Source organism: Manis javanica, chromosome 5 (genome assembly GCF_040802235.1).
Source record: "Manis javanica isolate MJ-LG chromosome 5, MJ_LKY, whole genome shotgun sequence".
NCBI lineage: Eukaryota > Metazoa > Chordata > Mammalia > Pholidota > Manidae > Manis > Manis javanica.
In genome coordinates, this window is record NC_133160.1 from 49,469,639 (window position 1) to 49,489,904 (window position 20,266).

General features: G+C 38.7%; 1 protein-coding gene across 10 annotated transcripts in view; it reads left to right on the plus strand.

Annotated features, from left to right (window-relative positions):
- The first annotated feature begins 1,317 nt into the window (after positions 1-1,317).
- Positions 1,318-20,266, plus strand: part of INPP4B (inositol polyphosphate-4-phosphatase type II B) — a 910,826-nt gene continuing 891,877 nt past the window's right edge. For 5 of the 10 annotated variants that reach the window (XR_012131555.1, XM_073237008.1, XM_036996729.2 and 2 more), the window contains exon 1: positions 1,318-1,557. The gene's annotated coding sequence lies outside the window, so the exon portion shown is untranslated. Of the gene's footprint in view, positions 1,558-1,580; positions 2,024-20,266 lie in introns of those variants that run through there. The other 5 variants (XM_073237005.1, XM_073237006.1, XM_073237007.1 and 2 more) reach the window with 4 other exon arrangements.

The window sequence follows — 20,266 nt, forward strand, 5'->3', positions numbered from 1 at the left end:
GGGCCAGGCAGTGTTTCTGGCTCAGTGTTTATTAACTCATCTTAAAAACATTTACCGAAACTACAGCATGTTAGGCATTGTTCCAAGCTCTGAGAAAGAGTGATGGGAAAAGAACCCAAACAGCAACATCTCAGCTCTCATCAATAAAGCTTGTAACCTAGTGGCAGTTAAGTGTCTGTGGAGTGAATGGATGCCTCTATGCAGGAAGTGACAGCAGAGTGACAGCTGGGGGCGGCTACAGCTTCCCACTCTGTGTAACCGTTAAGTACTGACTTAACCCAAATTGACTACACCGTCCTAACTTTGGGATTCTATTGTCTCTTCCTGGCAAATGTAACCCTTGTGTACTAGCATTCTCACTCTATTTAATTTAAAATGTAAATTTAAAGTGCCCTTAGGGAGTGGGGCTTACACGCGCTGGCGCTCTGCGTTACTAGCATTCATTATCTTTGAGCAGCTCAGTAAAAGCCTCTCCCAGAGAACCGCCAGGTGGCACTTGTAAGGCGCAGATGGGGAGAGTCACTGGCCCCACACCCCACAGCCCGGAATAACCAGGCTGTGTGCCTTCTCCGATGGGCTTGTCGGCTAGGAAGTGGGGGAATTTCAGCCGCCGTTCAGACTGCGTGCTTACGTACCCTGTTTTCCTGACACCCCACACGCCGAATGTAGATTTGTCCCCACGCATCCGGGCTGCCAGAGGCGTGTCACACGCTTGTTGGGAGCAGCTTGGCCTCAGTCACAGCCGCGACGTGGAGGCCAAGGGCTCTGCTGAGCTGGAAACAAGGGCGGAGGGGTGGCGAGAGAGGGGTCCCCGGGTGGTGGCAGGCAGGTCTGCTCAACGGGGACAACGCTCCCACCCCCACTCCATCTCGGTGTGGAGCGCCTATTCCCGCCGTGAAAACCCCGTGATTCCTCGGCTCCGGCCGCAACGTGGCGGCCCCGGGCAGCCCCGGCCACCGCTCCGCAGCGGCTCTCCCACATCCCAGGCCGGGTGACGTCCCCGCTCGCGGGGTGTCGGGGTGCAGGGTGTCAGCGCGTCAAGCAAGCGTGCTTTGGTCATTTAAGGCTGATCGGCCGGGGGACCAGCTCTAGTCCCGTCGGTAGCGGGAAGCGAGGGGCGCCAGCTGCGCGACTGTCCTTGACGGCGGTGCCTTTGTCCCGCCGCTGGTGACACCGGGAGGAGATCGCTGGGGACGGGCCGGGGAGGGGGAAGAAGGGAAGGGAGGCGGGGGTGGGGGAAGAGAGTAGCGATTGTGCCAGGGGGCATGTGAGCAGCCGGCGTGGCCGCTGCGCTGGTGACAACTTCTCCGGGCCGCGGGAGCGAGCGGGCAGCCTGAGGGAGGCGCGGGGGCTCCGGGGAGCCGCGGCCCGCGGTCCGCGCCCGCCGCCGCCGCCGCCTGCGCACTGCCTGCGGGTTCCCAGCCCGCTGCTGAGGCTCGGCTCTATAAATAGCAGCTGACAGCTCCTGCTCGGCGTGCACACGCTCGCATGCGAACGCAGGGAAGTCAGGCTAAAAGTGTCTGCCGCTGGCCGCCCCGCATTCCGCCTCCGACAGAGGTAATTAGCCGCCTGGGATCCGAAGGCTCGGTGGGGATTTTTGCAGCGTGGGGTGGGTGATGGTGGTGACTGGAGGCGTTGGAGCGGGTCCGAGAGCGTGGGGCACGTCCGGCCGGGGGAGCTTGTCTGTTCTGCACCAAGTTTCTCAGTCTGGCAGCCCCGGTAGCTGCTCCAGTCCTGTCACCTAAGGGGCGGGGTTGTCTGCCTCTCTCTGTGACTGGGGCGCCCCTGTCGCCGCGCCCACCCCCTCGCGCAGCGCCGCTCGGCCCGGCAGGAGCGCTGGCTCTCCGCGCCCTCGCGCACTCACAATCTGGGACCCCGTAACTCTGAGCTGGTCTCACCGACATCCCAGGGCTGCGCCCACTAGCGCACTCCCTTTGGAGAGGCCGCAGTGGCCCGGGGGCGCTCTCACCCACCTCCTGGCCGCAAAGCTGCAGAAGCCTGCCTCCAGTAAGTCGTCTTTAAGGTGAGAGGTGAGGGTGGGGGTGCGAGGGAGGGGACTGATCTGATGTCTTAGTTGTCCCTTGTCCTGGATTTTCCTAAAGAGCCCCCCTCCCTGACCACGCCAAGTCACCCCCGGCAACTCATTCAGACAAGAAAGCCGGGCACGTCCCTTCTCCGCTACCAAGCATCTCTGGTCCTGCCCCTGAGAGATTTCATTAAAGGGCTAGAAAACGAGGGCCTTGTGAGAGAGCACAGGGGAGGCGTGGGGGATCTTTGTTTGGAGTCTAAAAACTGCTCTGCAAGCTCCCTGGCACCTCTGGCTAGGGGGGTGCAGGTCGAGGGACGACTGGGAGCCAGGCTGGCTCCTCCATGGACTTGGGACTTGGAGCTGGGACCGCCATGAGGACGCTGGAGCAACACGGTCTGGTCTGTTTCTGCTCCCCTCGACATCCCTGGAACCTCCCTATGGGTGCTGGTTTCTGTGCCTAAGGACAGGGTGGAGAGGGGCCAGCAGTCTTTGCTTGGGAACGGGAGGTTCCACAAGGATGACGACTTGCACAGTGATTAGGTGGCTGTTCCTGCACAAAACTTAGCTGGAAAAGCCCAGGAGGATTTTCTGTTACTCTTGTAATGATGCAGCTTCACTCCTTTGCCTCTATTTTTTTTTTCTTCTATGGAACTAGGTTTCCTCCCTCTGAGATATTATTTGAGTTCATTACATTTTATGACTTCAGGTGTTACACATTGTGTGTCTCTTTCCTCCCAGTATGACAGGACATGTTTATAAAGGTATGGCATTATAAAATAAGTAAAAGCTCAGAAGACAGAGGATAATTCATCTTTTTCTCTTCAACATGGGCAATAGTCCTTTTATAGGCATAAGACTACATTTTAAAAACCTTGCTTGTAACATGAATTTTCTTCTTCGTGGGTTCGGGATCAGAAATGGTAGTAATCTGACTTAATGTTAAAGTAGCATACAGGGTGCAAGGAATCACCAACAGGTAGCTGGTTGATGGTGTGCAAGAAGTAGAGTAAAAAGAGGAGTGGACAAATGGGCATTGTCTCAGCAGACAAAGAAATGCATTATCTTGTGCTCCCTTGCAGTATACTCCAGTAAAGCATTGCTATGAAATCAGAGTGAATGATCAATGGCATTATAGTAAGTACCGGAGTTCAAAATTAAACCTCTTGGATTTTGTAATAATATACAATGCTATCGCAATGGACTGTTTTTTCAGCATACTTCTTTAAAATGTGACCTAGAAGATTGTCTTCGAAGGTTATGAAATGTGCATGTGAAGAGAGGCTAGATACTCAGTGTCATTAGGAAACATATGTTGATTGAAATCCTGCTCTTCTTTTAGAAGATTATTCTCCTTGATAAGGCAAATTCATGTTTATTTGTGATAAACTAAAGACCAGTTAGGATGTATGTATTTATAATTGCACTTTGCTTTTGATGCTTTGATAAAGTATAGGAAAAAATAGACCAGATGGACCAAGTTTAGTCTTGTTCCTTCAGCTTTTGAAAGCTACATGGTCAAAGTTCAAGGCAGAAAATACTTCTAAAATGTTAGGTTTGAGCCTCACTTTGGGATGCAAATTGATGGAATGACCTCATTTCTCAGAAGACTTTTGTCAAAGTACTCAGAGACTCATTAGTTAAGTTTGATTATAAAATAATGCTATTACGTTTCAGTTGTGTAAAATGGAAAACCATTAAGTTTAAGGAAAAGGCAGATATTGTTCTAAGTTGGAACAGATATTGTTCAAACTGAAAGTAATTCATTTCTTTTCTGAGACCAGGGAATTTCTTTTATTACAAGTTATATAAATCCCCACCTGGGTAACAAGAGTTAACTTTCACTACTTTGAGACAGAACCCAAGTGGGCATTTCTCCTAAGGACAAAGAAAAAAATGCAAACTGATCTCTTATCTCTTAGCAACCAAATAGATGTCAGTTTCCAGTTAAGTACCTGACATCTGAGAATACAAAGTTTAAAAATTTATGAAATCATAATTAGCGAGAAAAATGCTTACTGAATATCTATTATATTTTTATTTCACAGTCTGTAATCCCCAGCAAATACTAACATTGGATTTACAAATAATTTTTGTAATCTGTATGGAATAAATTCTTGTCTTTTATAACCATGTGGATTTTAATACATAGAAATGTGGTGTTAATGGTTAAATGTAAATTTGGAAGCTGTATCTGTCTCTTCTACGTTCTGTACCTCAATTTTTCTATTTATCTTTCCAAAGCCCTGGGGAATCTGCTTCACAGGCCACTTTGTTACTACTTTTAAATGTTGAGTTAGAGATCCTTGATTATGGAACTCCTTAGCATATACTCCTAAATATACATGCTTTCATATTCAGGCTTAAGAAATCAGGTTATTAGATAAATGATTTAATTTAAACATTTGTTTTCAGATAATTCCAAATGACGATGCTGAATGCATTTTTGGGTGCAAGATGCACCTGGTTTTTGTTTTCCCAAATTTTAGATGTACTGTGTAGCTAGAAAACATATTAAGATATGTAAGAAAATTTTAAGGAAACTTCAGTTTCAGGCACAGTTGTCATTTGAATCAAGACTTGTTAGTTCATTCACTTTATACATTTTTCACTATCTTGTAGATTAATATTAATAAGAGCATTTTAAAAATGCTCATGGTTTTATTATTATAATTATGTTGTATATATATATATATATATATATGCAACTGCAATGTAGTTTTTCTTATATTAGGCACAGTGTGTAGCCACTATCTTATTTCCTAGAAGCGTCTTGCTGTACATGGTACACCATAAGGTCAATGAAAAATCTAGAAGTTGCAACTTTAGACTTTTTTGACTTTGTAGTTTTACTGAGCATTGAACTATCATGAGAGATGTAATCCCAACATAGTGTGAAGAGTTGGATTTCAATATGTGTATTCCTAAATCCTGTTTTCCAAAATGAGTTTCTTAAATTGCAATCTTTTGAGTAAGTTCTGTTTTCTGCATTGGTCAGCCATACCAACTAATTATGTGGTGAGGCTTCAAAATAGTTCTATGCAGAATTAAATGAAATAGACTTGACAGCAGTCATTTGTTTAAGCTCATTAAAGGAAATCTTGAGAACTTTTCTAGATCATATGGTTTTGATCAGAGATTCCTTTGGGAATTATCTAAATTAATGATTTTAAGGGGATGGAGGCAACAGTTCTCTTGAGAAATTCTTCCTCCCTCCTCCCTTCTTCCTTTTGTTATTACTTTTTTACATTGAGTTAGAAATCCTTGATTGTAGAGCTTCTTAGGATACACTCATAAATATACATACTTTCATATTCAGGTTTAAGAAATGAAGTTATTAGACAAATAATTTAAGTGTAAATATTTATTTATTTTTGGTAAATCTAAATCATCTATAATTGCTTCCTTCCTTCCTTCCTTCCTTCCTTCCTTCCTTTGTTCCTTCCTTCCTTCCTTCCTTCCTTCCTTCCTTCCTTCCTTCCTTCCTTCCTTCCTTCCTTCCTTCCTTCCTTCCTTCCTTCCTTCCATTCATCCTCTCTCTCTCTCTGTCTTTCCTTTCACCCATTTGTTTATATCTGTATTTTACCTGCCCTTCTGCTTATTAAAATGAAGTAATGCAAAAGGCCTGATATTGAAATTACTGAACAATGTTTTTCTGTTTTCCACATTTCCAAGGATGAAAAAGTTTGTGGGATATACAAGTAGTCTTAATACTCATGCTGATTTTGAATTATTGATGTAACAACAGCAATGAAAAGTATCTTCCAAGATCAAAATAAAAGCATAATTTTAAAAAGTCCATGTATTAACTGTTCCTAATATATCACTTATTAATTCTAAGTATGTTAAGAGGAGAACCTGAGATTTTTATGTTTCTCCAAAGGGAGTGTGATTTTTAAAAAGTTAAACAGCAATGATTTAAAGCATATTCTCTTAGTACTTTTCACTATGAAAAAAACTTAATTGACAGAAATGTGAGTCTTTAACCTTACTTCTTAAAATAGGTAGTTATAGGGCACTAAGTAGACCAAACGGGATTACAACTGTTGAGTATGATGAAGTAAATAAAATGTACTTCCTAACCATAGCAAAGTCTTCCACAGCAACCCTTTCTTTAATCCAGTCTCAAATGTTGCCATTGCATTTTCATGGGGCTTTACTTTTATAGCTTACAGATCAGAAATGAGCTCCATTGATTAGCACATCCAAAATGCAAAAATTATTCACTGTTGTGAAAATAGAGTAGAACTAAAAAACATTGTCATCTTAAGTGGAAATCGTAACCCTGCAGATGAGGGGAGATTATAACTAGTGTCCTCAAAAAGCTCAAAGGTAACCACCAGTAGTTACTATCCTATGATGTCTTTTGAGCATATTCATATGCTGCACTTGTGAGATAATCACATATTCCACCTAGAGTATCAGCATACACCACATTCATAATAGAGTATGTTGCCTACTTGATGCATAGTATTAAAAAAAGTCACCCTTATAAAAACAAGCCACGTCTTCATTAACAAGACCTGTAACTTTTTGTATTTACTAACCTGATCAGAGCTTTCTTACCTGAAGCTATGAGAAAGGACTGATTTTATGTATATATAATTTCATTTATTCCTAATAGCCTTCTTAGCTTGAAGCAATTAAAAATAAATATGTTTCAGATCTGTCCTTCTGGATAAATTTGCTTTAAAATAGAGCATTACCACTTTCCTGAAGATGTCCATTCTGCTTTTGGAATTAGACATTTAGCACTAGGTGGCAGTGTGTAATGCTTAGAAGCCTTGGGTCATTTTAATTGCAATATATTCATTATTAAAGCTTTTCTTTTGAAAAAATTGTTTAGAATGAATTGCATATATCATGAGTGAGTTAATGAAATTAATATCAACAAACAGCTAAATCTTTAGAGGTATATATAAATTCTATTGTTTGTAATACTTTAAAGATTTGATTGTAATAGTTCACATATTCTGCCTTTATGTTGGGTCTGCTTATGTGAGGAATTGTTAGGAAGTAATTGAATTAAATATGCCAAAGTTCTGCTTATGACTGGGTAAGAGAAAGGGAAAAGGAAAATGAAGTGAACATAAAAAAAAATGGCTATTCTAAAATAGACATTATAATAATGGTTTGTATTTTAACCCTAATCCTCTGACTACACAGGCTGATCTAGGAATTGAATGCTGTGTTAACTTTTCTTCGTCTAACATCCTAAATTGTCCTTGGGACATTTTTTTTAAAAAGTGCATTTTGTGTCACTGACACTTTAGCAGAACCCCTGCTGTCCTCAATAATAGTGATGGCCCGCCGGCCAGAGTGGATCAGCCCTATGATTCATTGGCTATTATGACAGGTGAGGTGTATGGTGTGAGATAAGAATTAAATTGATTTCCCTCCTAAAAATATTTAAGCTTTTTCCAGTAGCAGTTTTTGAATAATTCAGCCATTTTCCAGTTATTTGTGATTCTATCACATCATAGCATGTATTATTTTATTCTAGGGTAAACACACACACACACACACACACAAAACACACACACACACAACATACTCCCACATAGTGAGCTTCTGATTCTGGAATACTTCTAGTGTTCTGTCAGTTCTTTTATTAATATCTGCTCCTTATTCATTTTTCTCTGTGTCTGTGTATAGGTTTCAAGGCATTCTCACTGATATTTCATCCAGATTCATTTTAGGATAATTTGGAAAATCTACCCCAAAATATTTTTGTATTTTAACTGTAATTTCATTGAGTATGTAAATGCAATTGAAAAGAATTGGCAACTTTACAAGATTAAGTCTTCTTATCCAGCAACCTCGTGTGTTGTTTAGTAAAGTTTTCATTTGGGGAATTTTTCATGTTGTATGTGAAGGGCTGTTAGGTATCAATCATTTTGCCTAAAAATTTTCCTTTTTCATGATACACTTCAAACTGACCAAAGAATCATACAGCATGCTTTGTGCACCATGGGCCCACATGGCCTTTGCTCATCATGTTCACATGCCTGACCTAATGGGATGGCATCTCATTATCCTTGAGAGGAAAGGGCACACGGGCCTAAAAGCTTCCCTTCCCCATCACAGGGCTACAACTTGCTCTAAACGTATTTATTTTAAATCTTTTTTCTTAAATTAGCCTAAGTAGATACATTCAGCATAAATTATTTAAGACATCAATATGAATAATAGTTAAACTTCTTTAAAAATTCACTAAGGAGTTATCATAAAATTGTCCCCAAATAGGTATTACTTTGTATAGCAATAAAATACAATGCAGCAAACATCACTCAGTTTGATATTTGGTTTCTATTTGTCAAATCTGATGTAATTACTCCTAAGATCATTAATTTTGGCCCATTACAGAGGAGTGGCCTGTTTGGATAACTAGCCTGAAGCTGTAGGTTGTTTATTTTTCTCTGTACTCCAGTTATGAACATTTTTTAAGTGAAAATCTAGAAATATTTTCATATGCACAATTTATTTATGTTTTACATGTTATATAACTGTATACTCCAAACCTATTCCATTGACCATGATGTATCATACAGCTTCCGATTTGGAATCATGTGGGAGAGAAAGCCATGCTTTTATCAACATGAGTCCTCCTTGTTTTCTTGAAGCTGAGACTTATCTCAAGCCAATGGGCCCTATATCTGCCAAGGTCTTGTCTTAGGAAGCTACAAATAGACCAGTAGGAGAAGTATTGTGTGCGAAGTTTTTAGGACTGCTCATCCATACCTCCATTTCCAGTTACATTATTTTCAAGAGCAATTCTTCTGCATTGTGGAATTGTACTTGCAAGTTAAATGTGAGTTATAAGTATTGGGGTGTGGTAAGAACCATGTTCATCTCTTTACCTAAAATTGTAAGGGCTTCCCCATGCCTGGGTCACCAAGTCAGATTCTACTCCCTTTCACTTTCCATTTCATAGGCTAGGTAATTGAGCTCAACAACAAATAAAAACAAGTGAAAAGCTTATCATTTAAGCTTTTATAATTGCCATGCTTAGGTTTATATATTTCTTTTTAGTTGAATGCTTGCAGCAATCATGCATTAGCAGTAGTGAAAATCCTCTCAAAGCCTCAGGAGTTTTTCTCCCACTTGTTTAAATTTCCCTGTCAAAATCTCTTGGGTGTTATGATGCTGAGAAAGAATGTGTGAGAGAGAAAAAGATCAGTGTAGACAGTGCATGGCAAAGAAATTACAATCTGCTTCTAGTGCATAAATATTAATTTTAATAAAGATAATAAAAATTCACTGAAAAATTCAGTCTTAGTTTGAGAAGACACCTTCGAAAGCCTAGTCTAGTATGTCTTAAAAATTAAATTTAACTAGTTCCCTGCTCCATGGATGAACAAAATCTTGATTTGTTCAGGACTGAGAGGTTTGAGTGCTAAAACCAGGAGAGACCTGGGGCAAATGCAATGGTAGGTCACCTTGTCTCCTCAAACATGTTTGAAAAATACAGAGAGTAAATAGGTAGAAGTTTTCACATAATCCATTGTATTCCATAGAAAGAAGAGACAGTATTTGGTTATGAAAGCATTACTTGAACATTCTATAAGTAATACTCACCTCAGCAATATTACAAAATCTGGACTCAGGTTGTCTTTGCTAGAAGAAAATCAGTATTTTTTATTTATGTACTTATATTTATGTATTTATAATTCATTCCCTATATAGTTCCAAAAATGATTTGAGATGGCTTACAGTAAAAGCACATTAAAGATACTGAGTTTTTATAGCAGTTGAATAATGATGTAAAAGATATATTTTGGAGCTTGACTAAAAGTAGTATGTCTTAAAAATTAAATCTGATAATATGAATACTACCCAGTGTGAGATCTGAGGTACTCTAGGTAGAAAACTATATTGGAACATTGACAATCCCTATCCAAATTCCATGAGTTTGGATAAAAATGTAGCAATTATTTGAGCAATCTTTTGATATGATAAGGTTCCTACCAGACAGTACCATTGAGCTATTGGGGGAGAGTCAATACAGAAGAGTTCTGGGCCTATCCAAAGAGGAATGGCAGTTTTCTTTCCATGCATGGTTTTTATTCTGGATCCACAAATTCTAGCAATGGATGCAATTGTGTTGTATTGAAAACACTGTTGCATTTATTAAAATATCTGATCTAAGTCTTTGTTTTTCCAAATCTATACTACAGTTATTTTGGGAAAGTCATTCTAATGCACCCTAGCCTATCTTCTCATTTATTAAGGTCAGATAATTATAACTATCTCTCATATTTGTAGCCAGTATTAAATGGGATTATATATAAAAAAAGACTCAAAATATACTATAAAAACATAGTATTAAAATATTGACAACATTAATATAGTTATTATTCTGTCATATCCTGTATCAGAATAATCACCTCAGGATTCAATTACAGTTTTAAATGTAATCAAGAAAATGATACAGATTCATCTTGGATGGAAGTGGGTTGCCAAGAATATTTAATAAAGAGATATACTTATTCTCATTTACCCAAGTTGGTTAAAATTTTGAATTACAAATGTAATCAGTTGATCCCATGAGTATCATAAATGAAATTGCTACATTTTGTGTAGTGCCCACCAAGAGTTTCTAGAATAGATGACAAAAACATAAGTGTGTTTTAAACAATTTAAACTGCCTTAGATCAGAAAAACATTTTTAAAATATTGACTTTAACCATCTTTGGACAGAGTATGTCTGTTCAGATAATCACGGTCTCTACTACTCCCTATTATCTTACATCTTACAAATGAGGGACCCTCCTCATTTGTGTGTTATTTTGCCTGGCCCTTGAAGACATATGAGCTTGTAGCTTCTAAACTAGAAAGAAAAAAGCCCAAATGGATTACATTTTCATCAAGTTATCCTTTATGTATTTATCACATAAATCTTCAATGAATAGTAAGTATTCAAGCTATTTTTACTACAATTAATACTTTTTATTATATGAATGGATGAGGAATTGTTGTATTAGTTATTTGATATAATATTTTCTAAAGTTTTGTTAGAATTTTAAATGAAATCCCAGTGTATAAAGTAGGTGTAAAAATGACATTTTATTAGTCTAGGTTCATTTTGTATGTTCATATTTAAAAAATATGCTTATTGGTAAGTTAATCAATGAAAACAAGGATGTTTCTTTGCTGATCACAAATATAAGAAGTCTTGGTTCATAGGTAATAGTTACACAATTATATCAGCTCCATCATACAATTTATTGTATTTACTATTTTAAAAAATTTGATATATTTATTTGATTCTGATTTATTTGCTGTTTTTATTTTATGTCTTCATTTGGTTTATATTTCTTCTTCCACTACATTGCAAATTTCTCAAGGATGGGCTGCATCTCCAACTCATCTTTTGGTTCCGGTGCCCAATAGAATGAATGACACATTGTGGGCCTCAAAAATGTGTTTTGGATAAATTAATAATTGGCATAGTGGGGCTTATTTCACCTAAGAAAAAATCACTGTTTTTTTTTTTTTTTTGTGAGTTATGTTGTGTGTGTTGTGTGGTTCTTTGTGCATTGTGTATTTTGCCTTTTTGATGAGTTATCTGTTGACGGTTGTGTATGTTGCGTGTTTGGTGTGTGGCTTCCAGTCTAATGTTTAGTGTGAAATGTGTCTGGTCTTTCTTTGGTCTGTTGTGTTATGTACTGTGGTCTGGGTTGTGTGAGTGCTGTCTATATGCTTTCTGTGTGTTACATACAGGGTAGATGTTGGGTGGTCTGTGTAAATTGAGCATTGTGTGTGATGTTGATTTAGCCTTGTGTCGGACGTGTTGTGTGCATGTGTTTGTTGTGTGTGTGTTTGTGGGTTTTGGTTTGTGCTGTCTGTGTGTGGGTCTGTGTATGCTCTGTATTGAATGCACTGTGTTTTTAAATATGTTAGTGTTTGAAGAGGAAAGGCAATGGTATAATAAAATCATTGACCTAAAAATGATGCTTACTTGATGAATGTCTAGAAGAATTTTAGTCTATTAGTAAAGCTCTTTGCTATACCATGGAAGAATTAGTCTTTGAAAAGTCTGTGTGTGTGTGCGTGCATATGTGCTTAACTGTGCTGCTTCATGCATGTGACTTTACAAGAGTTGGTGAGGGCGAGAGCATAGGAAATGGAAGGAAATTTTTGGGGAGGAAGAATTTTCCACTATCTTGAAGGTTCTTAGAGCTGGTCTAAGAATCAAATTGACATGAACCAGAGTAACAGAAGAAAAAAATCAAAGTTTTATTATGTACATATTGTAATAAAATAATGAAATTAATACCTAAAGAAATGACAAAGTCAGGCAGTTTTTACACATTTTAGACAAAAAGACAATAAATTTATGAGGAATTGACAAGATAAAGGAAACCTATGTTCGGGAGCTTCAATTAGGAATTCTAAACAGCATTTGGGCTGGGGTAGTAATTTAGTAAAAAAAAAATAACAAGATGTTTTTAATGCAAACTTGTAGACTTTTAATTCTCTCTCTCTAGTGAAAAGGATGCCTCTACCCTCCAGGTGCAGAGAGGGCACCTTTCACAGGAGAGATTTATTTCCTGGTTTTGGTGGGGGCAGAGGAGGGGCAGAGGATCCTTCTTGGCATCAAGTGTTTCTCCATCACTTTAATTTAAACAATTTGCCTAAGTGACACATTTTGGGGCAGCCTTTCTTTGGCCCCCATGGAATGCACATTTGCGGAGGCCCATGTGTCAGGTACTTGCCGAAAGCATTGCCTTGAATATGTTCCACCCTTCTTGAGAATTTTTGCTGCATCAGAGTCTGTTGAAATATGCCCAGTGAAATATTTGTCACACTTCAGCAGGTGGACTGTGGAAAAGAATTGGCAACTATTTGTAGAACTATGGGGTCAACTGTTTTAAGACTTTTTAAGTCTGAGTGAATTGTGAAGTTATCACCCCTATCTTATCCAAGAGAACCAACAGTAAAAGGTTGAAGTAAATCGGATAAAAATGTATCCTCACAGGAACTCAAATACCTGCTTTGTTCTGATAAAAATAGCAATAGCTAGCATTTATTGAACACTATGAGTGCTTTACTCACGTTAACTCTTATACTCCCCATGACTGTATGAGTTAGGCATGGTTTTTACCCCCATTTTACAGGTGAGAAAACTGAGGTGCAGAGAGGAAATAAAACATGCTTCAAGTACATATTTAGGAAGTGGTAGATCCAGGATTCTGAGCAAAATCCTTAAGCACCAACCACTCAGGGCCCTACTCTTGCAAGCCTATTCCTTGAATATCAGCAGCAGAAGTAAGAGGAAGGCTTATTTTCTTTTTGCTGGTTCCACGTTGGGGGTTCTTCATTTGACCTTCAATTGATGGATAGGAGAATGACTGCCCCCTTGAGGGTGGCTTGCAGTGATTGTACCAAGACAAGGTGCACTCTCCCTGTTGTGGTCATGAAGAGTGAAGGTAGTTGTTCCAATCCAGGAGGAAGGCTGACTAAAACAATGTAGGTATCTGTAGGATCCTACCCTTTGCCATTTGCTTCTCCTTTAAGTTCGGAAAAATGGTTGTTTAGTTCTGGTTGGATCAATCTGTTGAATCTAAATATATGTAATATCTGGAGTCCCTTTGATGATTATGAGCATAACATTGCTCAGCAATTGGAAACCTTTAATCATTCACCATTATTTTTATAGCTAAGATTTTTTTGTGACCTTAAAAAAAATCATAGAAGGAAATATCTGCTGTGTTTTTCATGAGAGCTATGGAATCTAGTATGCTTCATTTGCTTGATCATTTTATGTGCACTGGACATACTTGTCACTGAATTTTCTATTCAGAACATTCCACTAAGTAGAAATAAATGTTAACCTCTGTATAATCCACTGGTTAAAGCCCTCTATAGACACTGGCAGCTAAATATAGAAAAACCACTGTACAGGCTAGATTATTTTCCCCTCCTGCTGTCTTTGAAGATATATCTTGAGCACAAAATATATTTTATTTTTAGGAAGGATTTGTTTACACTGTGTGGTGCCAATGCTGCTAAGGTTTGTTTGTACCATGGCTACTTATGGTATAGATACGGTGGGGCTTTATCTATACTGTAAGAACAATATATTTGGAGAAAATGTGCACACTTGGGAGACAACACTTCATTAAGATAAGCATACATTAAATCTCATTCTATGAAGAATCCTCTATTTTTTTAATGGAAGACAATGTTGTGAGCTAGCATTGCATGACCATTGTGGAGTGGTTGTTGGCCTCTCTGGGGAGGTGCATTTGCAGATCACCCAACATGGAGGCTTAATTTTGAAAAGGGGAAAAAATGCTTTTTGAAAATGCTAGAGGAATTGGTGTTTTCAACCTGATCATAATTTATGGAAAGCACAAAGGGATCTGTATGAACCATGTTTTTAAATTAAGGATAGTGTGAGAAGTCTTTCTTCACCCTTCTGAATTCTTGTAGTAGACATTTGCAGAGAAATTACTGGAGCTGCTCCCCTGTGTGGAGATTAATGGTTTAATATGTGAAAGCAGACAACACACAATTCTTTTGCTCCATGGCACTCTGAGCTGCACAGTCTTACTGCTTTAATTTCCCCTTACAGCTGTTCTTCCTAAAATCTTTTGTAGTCAAGAGCCACTAATGCAAAGCCATATACTTGGCCTAGACTTGAGGACTCTGCTACATGGGAGCACCAAGCAATTTGTGACCTAAATCTGGTGGAATAAATATCTATGTGCAGGAACTGAGATTTTCCTGTTCATCCATTTGAATTTACTACTTGGTCTACCAGCCTCAAAGTTAAGCACTAGAAAATGGCGTTTAGGGAGGATATATCCTTAGGCTCTTACCACCAAGTTCCAATGAAAGTAGAAGCCAACACAAGCATTACCCTTAGAAACCACCACCAATCCATGACGCTCATGCATCTTGTTGTCATCCTCTCTTAATTCCTACCTGGCTAAACACTCTGCACCTCTGTACTCAATCCTCCTGAAATCTCAGGGATCTCTATGTGATCATCATTCCTTGTCTCCTGTTTCTTCACTTCTCTGCCTCCTTCCAATGACCAGTGAACATACGCATGACTTTACACATTGGAATAAAACACCCTCTCTACTACATATACTGCTCCAGCTCACCTTCATTGTCTTCCATGGAAGAGCCAAGTATCTTGGAAGAGATGTTAAATATTTTCTGTACTTTCTCATTTCATTATAGTCTGGACTTTACTACCCCCACAACATCAATGAAACTGCTTTTGCTGAGGTCTAAGACCTTTTGTTACATTTCAGAGGTATTTCTCTGTCTTTTACTTGACCACTTGGCAAAATCAGATCATGTTAACTAGTCCTTTAAAAAATTCTTCCGTTGTTTCTCTTGGTACTAAATTGCTTTTTTTGTATATGTGTATGTATACATATACAAAGCCTGTTTATTATAAAAATATCCGTATATTTTGACAAAAATAATCAAACATTTTGTGTCCCTCCCTCTCAACCATATCTTTGATTGGAATTGCACCAAATCCTTAGATTAATTTGGGTAAATTTGAACTCATAACTTTTATATCCATGAATACAATGTATCCATTACTTCTTTAGTGTATTTCAATATAGTTTAAACATTTGCTCTATAAAGTTTCTCTACATTCTGTTTTATTCTTAGGTACCTCATATTTATTAGTTACTTAAAATAGATCTCTTTTAAAATTACATTTTCTAACTATTTGTTAATGGTGTGTAGAAATATTATTCATTTTAATGTAGTGATCTTATAATCAGCTACTTTACTAAACTCTCTTATTAGAACATTTTTTTTTCCTGTGGCTTTGATGTTCCAAGTATATTTATTATAATGAGTCTGTTGCTAGTAAGCAAGCTTGGTTTCTGTTTACCTTGAGCTGCCTTTATTTTGGGCTTGCTGTTGAATAATGTTAATGGTGTTAATAATGTTAATGGGTGTTAATGGCATTTTTTCCCTCTTTTGTAACACTAAAAATATTAGTAAAACTCCTTTCGGGTTCCTGGACCCAATTCCAATGTATGTTGGTGTGTGTGTGTGTGTGTGTGGGAGAGGGTCACAGCACCAAGCAATGCTTACACCAGCAGGGTCTGAGAACTCAGTTATGATGCTGTCTGACCACAGGTAGCACCAGATCCCTCAGGTTAAGGACTCTGTTCTGCAAGACTGCCCTTCATCCCAGCCATTCCAGATGTCAATTGCAAGCCCCAGGCAGGAGTTCCCTGTGCCTCTGATCAACTAACTGACTTCAGATTGGAGATTTCCATGAACTCTCCCTTAGGTTTGATTAATTTGCTAGAGTGGCTCACAGAACTCAGGAAAAACACGTTTACCAGTTTAATAAAGGATACAAGTTAACAACCAGATGAAAAGATACATAGGGCAAGGTTCCAAATAAAGGAGCTTCTATCCTCCTAGAACTTGGGAACTGACTCGGTGGCATGTGGAGGTGTTTTAGTTTCCTAAGCATAGAAGCTCTCTGGCAGAGAAGCAGGATTGAAGAGAGTGATAAGCTCTTCGCAGTTTTTTGTGAGGGCTGTATCTTTTGTGAGGAAGTATCTGCAGTTACTTCCTCCACCAAAGTCCTGCACTACTCCACCTCATCCATGAGGTTTGGAATCAGTGTCTTCCAAATTCCTGTTCTTATCGACACTTTGACCTCTACCCATGAATCACAAATATTCTTAATGGCATCTAGAATAGTGAATCCTGTCCAGAAGGTTTTCAATTTATTTTTTTCTGATCCATCAGAGGAATCACTGTCTATGGCAGCTATAGCAATATGAAATGTGTTTTTCTTAAAAAATAACTTGAATGTCAAAATTGCTCCTTGATCCAAGGGCTGCAGAATGGATGTTGTGTTAATAGGCACTAAAACAACATTCATCTCATTGTACAGCTCCATCAGAGCTTTTGGGTGACCATGTGCATTATCAATGAGCAGTAATATTTGGAAAGGCATGTTTTTTCTGAACAGTAGTTCTCAACAGTGGACTTAAAATGTTCAGAAAACCATGTTGTAAACAGATGTGCTGTCATATAGGCTCTGTTGTTCCATTTTAGAGAGCAAGACAGAGTAGATTTAGCCTAACTCTTAAGGGTCCTAGGATTTTGTAATGTTAAATGCTTATTGGCTTCAACTTAAACTCATCAGCTGCATTAGCCTCTAATAAGCGTGTCAGCTTTGAAGCTTTGAAGCCAGGCACTGACTTTTCCTCTCTAGCTATGAAAGTCTTATATAGCATCTTCTTCCAAAAGAAGGCTGTTTAATCTGTATCAGAAATGAAGGTGTGGCCACCTTCATTAATTATCTTAGCTCAATCTTCTGGGCAAATCACTGCAGCTTCTGCATCAGCCCTTGCTACTTCATCTTGTACTTTTCTATTGTGGAGATAGTTTCTCTCCTTAAACATGAGGAGCCAACCTTTGTTAGCTTCAAACTTTTCTTTGGCAGTTTCCTCACCTCTCACCCTTCAGAGAATTGAAGAGAGTTAGATCCTTGCTCTGGATTAGTCTTTGACTTAAGGGAATGTTGTGGCTGGTTTGATTTTCTAACTAGACCACTAAAACTTTCTCTATCTCAGCAGTAAGACTGTTTGGCTTTCTTATCATTTGTGTATTTACTGGAGCAAACACTTTAATTTCCTTCAAGAACTAGTTCTTTGCTTTCACAATTTAGCTGTTTGGCGTAAGAGACCTAGCTTTTAGTCTATCTTGTCTTTGGACATGGCTTCCTCACTAAGCTTAATTCTTTCTAGCTTTTGACTGAAAATGAAAGACAAGTGACCCTTCCTTTCACTTGAACACTTAGAAGCCATTGTATGGTTGTTAACTGGCATAATTTCAATATTGTTGTAGCTCAGAGAATAGGAAGACCTGAGGAGAGGGAGAGAGATGGGTGAACAGCTGGTTAGTGGAGTAGTCAGAGTAATATACAACATTTGATTAAGTTTGCTGTCTTATATTTATGCTGTTTGTGGCATCCCAAAACAATTCCAAAAATAACATCAAAGATCACTTACCACCATCACAAATATAACAAAAATAAAAAAGTTTGAAATATTGTGAGAATTACCAAAATGAGGCACAGAGACACAAAATGAGCAAATGCTATTAGAAAAATGGCATAGATAGACTTGCTTGATGAAGGTTGTCACAAACCTTCAATTTGTAAAAAATGTAGTATTGGTAAAGTACAATAAAGGGAAGCACAATAAAACGAGGTAGGCCTGTATTCCTTTAATTCACCATTTATTGCAATCTGTGTGGATAAATATTATATTGATATTTTTCTAGTGTTTAGAATATACTCTAGCACATTTTAAGTGTCCAGTTCATATTGTTGGGTAAATGAGGAAATGGAAGCATTTTTAATATGTCTCCTTCTCATAGAGAATGATTAGTTTGTTTTACTGTAGGTGGGAGGGGTTGGGACAGTAATGGTACTATAGTAGATACATACTTTCATTTTACTTCAGTTTCTTGAAGTTCATATTTCTTTTCAGGAGGTATATCCTTGTCCCTGAATTTGTCTTCATGCTGCAGGCAGTGCTAACTATATCTGCCTTTCCCTTAGAAATATCTATGTCTGTAATGCATGTTGGCATGTGGAATTCTAAACAACTTCTGTTGGTAATGGGAATTTTTTCTTTTGGCTGTTGAGGTATGTTATTGAATCTCTCCCCATGAATACTAACAAATTATTATTGGTCTGTTTTCCAATTAATATGAGGACCTTATGGTTTGCCTGTGACTTTATTAAGTTTGATGGTTAGGCTTGAAGACTTCAAGTACTGTAGATAAAATGAAATTAACTTCTGCTAATATTCAGAGCATATACTACCAGGATATATAAGAAAGGAAACCCTTTTAAGTACACAGGGTAGAGGATTAGGGCAAAATCTGTCTTTATATTGCTCAGCTCTTATGCTAACAGCATGTGACTGGCTCATTCTGGCTGCAGAGAACATATGCACAACACGCTACTGTCCTATAGAAGCAAGCCAAAGACTGACCCTCAAAGTAAAGAACTTTCAGCTTTTCCAAACAAGAGCCGACTTACCTTCAAAGCAAGTGACTGTTAGAAGCAGTCAGGAAACACCTGATTTGTGTTCTACAGTAAGCCTTCAAAACAATGGTGGGGAAGATGACTTTGGAAATAATAGATAGAAAGGCACCAGTAGACCCGTGGACAAAGAGATGCTGCTGCAAATTTCAGTAGCTGCAAAGGAAAAGGTATTTCAACAACAGTGAGAAGCTTTCAAGGGCTTTTAAAGATGAAAATGGTCATTGTATTTTATCATGGCTATTTTGGAGAGCTTTCTGATTTATTCGTGTTTTCTGTATGTAAGAGGCTGTAGAGTTGAGTTTGCGAAGACCATAGCGGAAAGAGCTCTTGTCAAAGTGAATAGAAACACAGGCTTACTTGGCATTGAGTTTTCACAGAGAAACACAGTTGAAATGAACAGCATTGTAGATGGGACATGGCAACCAAATATCAGAGAAGCTGAGCTGGTTCAGGAGGACAGACAATGCAATTGAAAGAGATGAGAGTGGAAAAGGTTTTCTCTTCATTTGGTTTGTTTGTATTAGAACTTAAGAAAATACTTTAGCATTAGGGGAATGAAAAAGGGGATGGGGCAGTGCCTTCTAAGACTTAGAGAATTGGGGACAACAGGCAAAATCTCCAGGAGTAATCTTTATTTTTTATTTCATTAAGGTATTATTGATATACACTCTTATGAAAGTTTCACATGAAAAAACAATGTGGTTATGACATTTACCCATATTATCAAGTCCCCACCCATACCCCAATGCAGTCACTGTCCATCAGTGTAGTAAGATGCCACAGATTCACTGTTTGCCTTCTTTGTGCTACGCTGTTTTCCCTGTGACCCTCCACACCATGTGTACTAAACATGATACCCCTCAATCCCCTTCTCCCTCCCTCCCGACCTGCCCTCCCACACTCCTCCCCTTTGGTAACCACTAGTCTCTTCTTGGAATCTTTGAGTCTGCTGCTGTTTTGTTCCTTCAGTTTTGCTTTGTTGTTCTACTCCTCAAATGAGGGAAATCATTTGGCACTTGTCTTTCTCTGCCTGCCTTATTTCACTGAGCATAATATCCTCCAGCTCTATCCATGTTGTTGCAAATGGTAGGATTTGTTTCTTTCTTATGGCTGAATAGTATTCCATTGTGCATATTTACCACATCTTCTTTATCTATTCATCTACTGATGGA